Raw genomic sequence first — 8,619 nt, forward strand, 5'->3', positions numbered from 1 at the left:
CGGGGGTATCACCTAGATCCTTCATTTTATAAGCTGTAACTGTAAATTGTTTTCATGATTTGTACTTGTTCTTAATTTGTACTTCAAACGATCATGACCTTCAACATAAGCTTGAATACAACAACTTCATACATGACATGTATGTACTTTATCATGATTTATTACTTTGTACAACTATCAATAACAGACGAATCTTGACAAACAAAATTAATGAGATTTTTATAGCACTTCATGTGTCACTTAAGTTAGAGACATGCGTCAATAATATCACATTTCAGTGTTAGGAAATTCCTTCAGTTTCAAACCACTGGCTGTTATGGTCAGTAAAAATACTTCAGGATAATAGGGTAAGTTAACATGAATATTAACAGTATACTCGTAGAAAGAGAACGTTGAGTTAAAACACACTTTTGATTATTCATTTCAACGTAAATGATACTGTTTTAGAGAAAATGCTAGGTCCGTTTTATAGGAATGAAGATTACTTGGTGTCTGGAAGTAAGTCCACATTATCTCCTAATCTCACATGAACTTATCTCCCACCGTAATTTAACATATCACTTGAGGTGCGGCTTGCCAGATATGTGGGTTTGTTCGCCAGTCATTGTTCCACCTTAAAAATAAATAAATGTTAACGTTTAATTCTAGAGGGGCGGCGCTTGATTGTCTCAATATGGGGTTGGTGTGGCCTAATTGGAGCGGTCTAGAGTGATTGACAGACCCTCCTTGCGCATGCGTGCGAATGGTAGCAGTAAGGTCGCGTTTCGTCTTTACACTGGTCTGCAGACTTGCAGTATTCGCACTGTGGATTTCCGGCTGAAATGGAAAGTTTATGAAATTTTGATAGTCACTACTGTTATAGAAAAGTACAAATTCATCTTTGTGAAACTATTAATTAAAAAACGCACAGACATGCACGAATCACGCATTCAGCCTCTGTTCATTCCAAAAATATTTGCAAATAATATTAAATATATTTCGCAATACACTCCTTGCTTGAGAATATATAAACAGAACAATGTTGTTATTATTGATGGCCTAATAAAGTCAATCGAAATTACATCCATGTCCTTCATAGATGACCTTTAATACTGTTAAAGAAACTTTATCTTTTAAACGGCCACATGACGAAATTTCAAATATGATTGTACAGTATAATTCATCGGTAGTGAGCTATATACCCTGTTTTTTTTTGTTTTTCGATGTGTTGAATGGGTAATAAGTGACACTATGTTGGGACAGAGGACTCGCTATAATCTGAAGTAGTCGTTGCGTGATATAGCATGGATTGGTGATAACGAGTAAATCATCATTTACATCAATAGCTCATGCAGAGAATTAAGTTAAAGAGAACATCTACGGTGGCAGAGAGGTGACATTCACTCCTTTAAAAAAAATTGCACTCCTCTTTTTATTCTACCTCGTGGCCTCGACTTTGTAAATTGAGGCCACGATTTACTAACTCGTGGCCTCGAGTTAGCTATGTCGTGGCCACGAGGAAGAAAAAAGAGGAGTGCAATATAGATAAAAGATTAGTGCAATTAAAACAAGAGCGGTGCAGTAAATAAAGGAAGGGTGCAGTAAACAAAAGAGGAGATAATTTTAGCTATCTCGAGATCCCGACTTAGCTCACTCTTGGCCACGAGTTAGTCAGCCAATCAAATTGTTCCATATAGTCGTTCATGTTGATCTTTATACAAGGGAAGCAATCATCACATAAAAGCCCGCTTTTGCGAGCTATATATATAAATACGCAAAATTTGATTGGCTGACTAACTCCTGGCCACGAGATAGCTAAATTCTCTCCTCTTTTGTTTAATGCACCCTTCTTTTATTTACTGCACCGCCTTTTTTATAATTGCACTCCTCTTTTTTGTATCTCGTGGTCTCGACTTAGTAACTCGAGGCAACGACTTAAATAACTCGATGCCACGAGATAGTAAGTCGTGGCCACGAGATAGAAAAAAGAGGAGTGCAATTTTTAAAAAGAGGAGCGAATGTCACCTCTATGCCACCGTAACATGCATCAATGCATCCTTTACAAAAATAATAAACGAATACAAAGGCTTGCTGTATATCGCGCTAAATTAAGATCGTCAACTCATAATCAAACTACACTAACATAAATTAAAATGTTCATACAAGGTAATTTAAATTCTGGCGTCATTCGAATTTTATCCGCTGGATTGACGGGGCGCTGGGAAACGATCACAACTTTTGGCGTGACAGCATGTCTAACGTTGTGTTTAATGTTTGGAGGTCGCATCTTAAATTCTTGAAGTGCTTTTTGCAGCGCTGAAATATGGTCAGGAAAAGTTAATTTCTACGCCACGCGTATTTATAGATTATATGATATCGTACATTTGTGTGAAATGTTTTTTAATCGAACACTGTCAATGTCGACAACATTAAAAAACATTATCACAGAATTTTTTATCACTCTTTCCTGATTCATTTTTGCCAAATAGGCTTTTTCAATGTTTATTTTTACAAATTGGCTACGATTAATAATAAAAAATAACACAACTTTCTAATTACTGTTTTTGCAAAAATACATTTAGATCTGTTTGACGAGTTTAATATGATAGATATCGAAACCAAAAGTTCACCTTCCAACCTTCTGACTGTTTATAAATTAATATCACGGTGTTTAAACACATTTATACATTTCAATGAACGTACCATGCCTTATACGGGTCGAACTTAGTGGTTGGTGACGAACATCTTTCCAGTGTATATCCTGATTTGCGGGAATTATTTCAGGTTTTAACGTCGTAGCTTGCGGTTGAACACTTTCTTGCATTAATACAGAAGATTGCAGTATGTCTTGTATTTTGTCTTGCTCTTTGACTTGCATTTTGTCTTGCTCTTTACCTGGCACTTTGTCTTGCACTTTTACTTGCTCTTTGTCTTGCGCTTTGTCTTGCACTTTGTCTTTCATTTTGTCTTGCTCTTTGCCTTGCACTTTGTCTTGCACTTGCTTGATGACCGATGACGTCATCGGTGCGTGAGATGGCGATACTTCATGCTGCTGCACTATTTCTTGCAGTTCAGCGATTGCGAATGGTTGCGCTCCTTTATGCGGCTCTATTATTAAACTTAGTGGAGCTGGCGTTATTTTCGGCGGTGAAGCTGTAGCCTGCGGCTGAACTGTTTCTTGTGTAAACAAAGAAGTTTTTACTTTGTCTCGAAATTGTAATTCATCTTGCCTGATGAGCGATGGCGTCATCGGTGCACGAGATGGCGATACTTCATGCTGCTGCACTATTTCTTGCAGTTCAGCGATTGCGAATGGTTGCGCTCCTTTATGCGGCTCTATTATTAAACTTAGTGGAGCTGGCGTTATTTTCGGCGGTGAAGCTGTAGCCTGCGGCTGAACTGTTTCTTGTGTAAACAAAGAAGTTTTTACTTTGTCTCGAAATTGTAATTCATCTTGCCTGATGAGCGATGGCGTCATCGGTGCACGAGATGGAGATACTTCACGCTGCTGCACTATTTCTTGCGGTTCAGCGATTGCGAATGGTTGCGCTCCTTTATGCGGCTCTATTATTATAATTGGTGTTGCTGGCACAATTTCCGGTGGGGAAGCTCTAGCCTGAGGTTGAACTGTTTCTTGTGTAAGCAAAGAATATTGTACTTTGTCTTGGAATGTCACTGCATCTTGCCTGATAACCGAGTTCGGCATAATTTTGTGAGAAAGCAATACCTCTTGCGGTTGACCGATTACTGGTAGTAACAATACAACGTCAATTAAAACAAAAATTGCATGATAAACATAACATTCACAGCAGGCTTTTATTACTTAATATTCTTTTATTGAAACGAAATATTCATTAAAAACTATTTGTTATTTACATGAAAAGCTGTATTTCTCTCGTCTGATTATCAATACACTACAATACGATGTTAAATATAAAATAAACTTACATTGTCCTATGCGGTTATCATTGGTTTGTCGTTGTGGAACATCCCATGCCCATGGTACATCCGGTTGTGCGCGTGGTACATCCGTTTGTGCGCGCGTCATTTCCGGTGTTGATATTTTAGTCTGCGGCTGAAATGTTTCTCGCATTACTACAGAAGATTGAACTTTGTCTTTCACTTGCACTGCATTTTGCCTCATGACCGACGGCGGTACAAGTTCGTGATATAGCAATTGTTCTCTCTGATGCACTATTTCTTGCGGTTGATCGCTTGTTACAACATACGCCTCTCTAATTAAACTTGGTCGCACTACTTCAGTGTGCTGCGTGTGTACTTGAGGTTGCATCAGTTCTCTCATTACGTCTTGGGCGCTCAGTACATCCCCTTCTCCGTCCTGAGGGAACATTGTTTGAACGATTCGCTCGATTTCTACGACATCGATGACTTCCGGTTCTTCATACTGAACCATCGGCTCTGTTCCATCGGGACCTTGAATGAGAGGCAGTCTATGAGTGTAATGTCAATCTTTTGTGTGCACAATACAATTCCATTCTTTTAATTTAATAGACGGTTATCAACAGAACACCTCTGAGCATCTGAAGAATCATCAGCACAAACCTAAAAACAACAGCAACAACAACAACAACAACAATAATTAAATGTATTATACAAATATTCTTGTTGGCCTTTTAAGAGTTAAATCAATTGTATGCTAGTCTTTGTTTATGTTCATTTATTCACATATATAACTCTTTTCATAGCCAATTCGCTTTTGATTGTAAAACGTGTTATGTTGAATGAAACGGACTATTCTGAATCTGAACTCTTATCATACAGCCATACGAATATGATATTGCAAAATGTAGCCACATGAAGTAAAATGATGATTTAATTTTTCGTAAGAAATTGATTAATACAATTTTTGTGTGTGTAAACAATGCTTAAGTTTTTTTCTCCTGATGCTTTTACACTTATTTGACTCGCTAAAACACAATAAAAAAAGCCGTGGGTAATCTGATCAACAGCGGTAGATGCAATCCTTGTAGTAAAACTATCAATATTTGGAGGTATCAAATAATATAAAATATTATCACCTCAGTTTTGTTCTTTGATCCACCATATAATCAGTCGCGTAATCTGAAATGGTTATTTTTAGTTGCAACGGCGCATTGTATTAGTGTAACTAAAAATTTGCCATCACCAGAAGCGAGAACATAAGTACCCCAGTTAGAGAGGGTAAAGACAATATAACAAGGCCTTTCAAAATGGACTTAAAATGGACTTACGAACACATCTGACGTAGAATCTCCCGTCATGGTTGATATGGACGCATGACTGGGCACCGTGGCAAACGTGCTGAAATTAATCAGGTTGTTATTTATAGTTATGAGATTTATTAGAAGTCTGATGAGATTTTTAATACCTAATTTGATGTGTTATTAGAAAGATCTCTGACGTCAATGGCTGGATAATTAAGGAAACTATACCCATTGCAAATGCGCTACCACCACGAAACGCGTTTTGCATTGATTTTGCAGTGTTCATTTCGGAAAGTTAACTTTATACAGATCATTTGGTGTGAATCATACTATTAAAATTTCATTTAGTAACCAAACGTTAATCTATGACGCCGTTTAATAATAACTAAAGAAATCTTCTCTGGATTACGCACAATGTATCTTAAATTTTGTCCAAACTGTTAAGTTCAAAACACTTTCAACAAAGAATATATGTTTAAATAGTTTGAACAAAGTTAATTAAACATTAGATATGTATACAACTGACTGTATAGCACAATTGTACTAATTGTGATTGTTTAAAACTAAAAAATGCCATTGGCATAAGCATTTAGTGCTGTGTCAGGGAAACCTCAAATATTTGAATGGTTATTAATCGATATAAACCGATACGCATTTATTTATACAGACAAACATAATCAAATGTTGAGTTCATATTTTGTATCAGATATTACTTAAAATATTATTCTCATGTTATTTGGTTCATTACCGCTTACCATCTTATACTTTTAAGCAGCATCCCAAATTGAAAGTCATATATTTTTATAAAAATTACAGCAAAGTAATAGAGGATATTTGTTGGATTCGATGGAATATCGATTTTATTTCACAAGTGATCATATACAATAATATTTTCACGAGTTTTATTTTATGCTTTTTTCACCGTTTATTTATATTTTAAAAGAGTTAAACTGGATAATTCCGCTGGATTTATGACGTCAATTCGTTAAAAAATGACTTCATTTCACCGTAAAACAGTGACATATATCGATATTTTTCACTGTTATTTTTCACTGTTTGAAACAGTGAAATACCAGTTTTATTTAACTGATATTTCTCTATTAAGCAATGGAAAGCATAAAATAAATGTCATTATTCGTACTTAGAACTGTTTTTTTGTTACATTTGTTTTATTGTTGCAAAAAATAATTATGTAAAATTTGACGAATTTTGGTTAAGTGTATCGAACATAAATATGAATGCTTGATGTTTTGTTTTCATTGAAATTGAATAAAAGAAACGTTTAAGTGTGCCTACTGTTCTATATCAGGTACCATATCTTCTATTAAAACATATATTTCCTGATGGCAAGACTTGTGAGACGTAAATAGATATACAAATCAGTATTTCATAGAAAATGAAGATCCTTAAATAAGTGAGAAACACTCACATAAAAATATAAGATTTTCCGTTAGCCTTTGTGAAGATAAGACTTATGTAGTTGTTAATGTAAATGTAAATGGTCAATGCAGTCTGATTATGGTACTAGACGACTAATCTTCAATTGACTTTGCCATTTACCCCTCCCCCACGGTCACTGGGATATATCATGTAGTCATATTAGTCGTCCTTTCGGCACAGTATGCAGCGACTATTCCATCTTCTTTCAAGCTAAAAATGCTATAATTACCTTTATTGATCGTATACGATCGAATATATCAAATTTATTAAAATGTTAGAGCGCCAAAGTATAAAGTCAGTTAGTCTGTTGGACGGATGGCCTCGTGTGTACGCTCATAAAATCCAACATTTCACCTCTACCAAACCACGGAAAATATTAAAAGTTAATGGGTACATTAGTTTATACATTTTGTTATTGACATAGAGGTGGCATAATTTGGTTGTCCATCAACTTTCGAAAAAAATAGTTTTTTTACCAATCATCTTGTAATATTTCAACAAAATCGTTATAGGACATTTGAACATACTAATGTTATAGATTACCACTTATGGCATGACTTAATGACATGCATTAAGTCAATCGAGTTAAAGAGATAAATAATCCAACCGTCTAGTAAATTAAATATTAAAGTATTGTTTATAACAGTTAGTGACGTCACTTACACCGCACTGGATCTCAGCTACAGAGCGTTGTTCTTCATTGATTGGCGCGTGACCTAGAGTTCCCGACAGCAGTCCGAATACAAGAACCTTTAACAGTACCCCAACATAACTTTATTGAAATATCAATGACGGAACATCTAAAGAAACCTTATATGTATTAACATGATAATAATTCATTTTCGATATATAATAAACCAACTTAAATTCCATCCCACGATATGCTGAAATAAAAAATAATCCCTTGAACAAAAAATGCAGTTCAAGTTGAAATAACAATCAATGATGGTATTAAGATGTTTATATTGCGATATGGTAACACATAGACATACAAATAGTAATACAATTGACTTAACTTCGTTATAGAGATAAATCGCTTGTAGTGGTCAAGTAAAATGTGTCTTTTCTCTAGAATAACTTCACCATGAAGTATTAGATATATTGATTAAAAACCGTAATTTGATTGCATCAATTAGGTCAATGAGTGCTTATTTTGACCATTGTACGCTAGTTAAACACATATGTACAATTCCGGATTATGAGCTGTACTATTGTAATTAGGTGAGGCGTGATAGTCAAATTCATTTAATTGGAAAGTTTATGACATTGTTATGAATTTACTGCGACGGTATGGTTGATTTGAAAAAGAACAATTATCTCACTATTATTAATTATAAGCATTTATTTACGCTTCCTATGTAGCAATAAACTACGTATATAATTTACGAAAAGTCTGTCATAGATTTGAACATTTGGTGACATGGTTTTTGAAATGTATATGACCTTAAATGCTCACTGTATGTTTGCAAAAGTCGACTTTAAACTTTACACTGCGATTTAGATGTCAAAGTGGTTCATCATAATATTGATTATAATTATTTATCCACGATTCGAACAAAACTAAATAATTTTAAAGTATACAGAAGACAGTTGCATCAGCGAACATAAATCCTCGAAAAAGTAATAAACAACAACACTAAATTGGCCGTTATATTTCTTTTCATAAAACAAGAGAAATTAACGTATTTTGTCAATCTGAAAATATCACGTAAAAGCATAATTTTAACTTACCATATGCATTCTTCGAAAGGGTCCGTTTGTTGCCATGGTAAATAACATTCCTCCACTGACTTTTTTCAGATGATCAGCCATCGGCATTGCTCCGCTATAGATTGTCGTAAAAATGTCGTGAGTCACAGTTCAAGTTAGTGATAAAAATATCAACCAATAGAAATGATGATATGTAACAGCCTCCTGAGAATGATAAAAACGCAGCAAACAATGATAATAGGGAATGCGGAGCATCGATCATGCGCACAATGTGTCCTTTGATTAT

The sequence above is a fragment of the Dreissena polymorpha genome, chromosome 6, assembly GCF_020536995.1.
Source record: "Dreissena polymorpha isolate Duluth1 chromosome 6, UMN_Dpol_1.0, whole genome shotgun sequence".
Classification (NCBI taxonomy): domain Eukaryota; kingdom Metazoa; phylum Mollusca; class Bivalvia; order Myida; family Dreissenidae; genus Dreissena; species Dreissena polymorpha.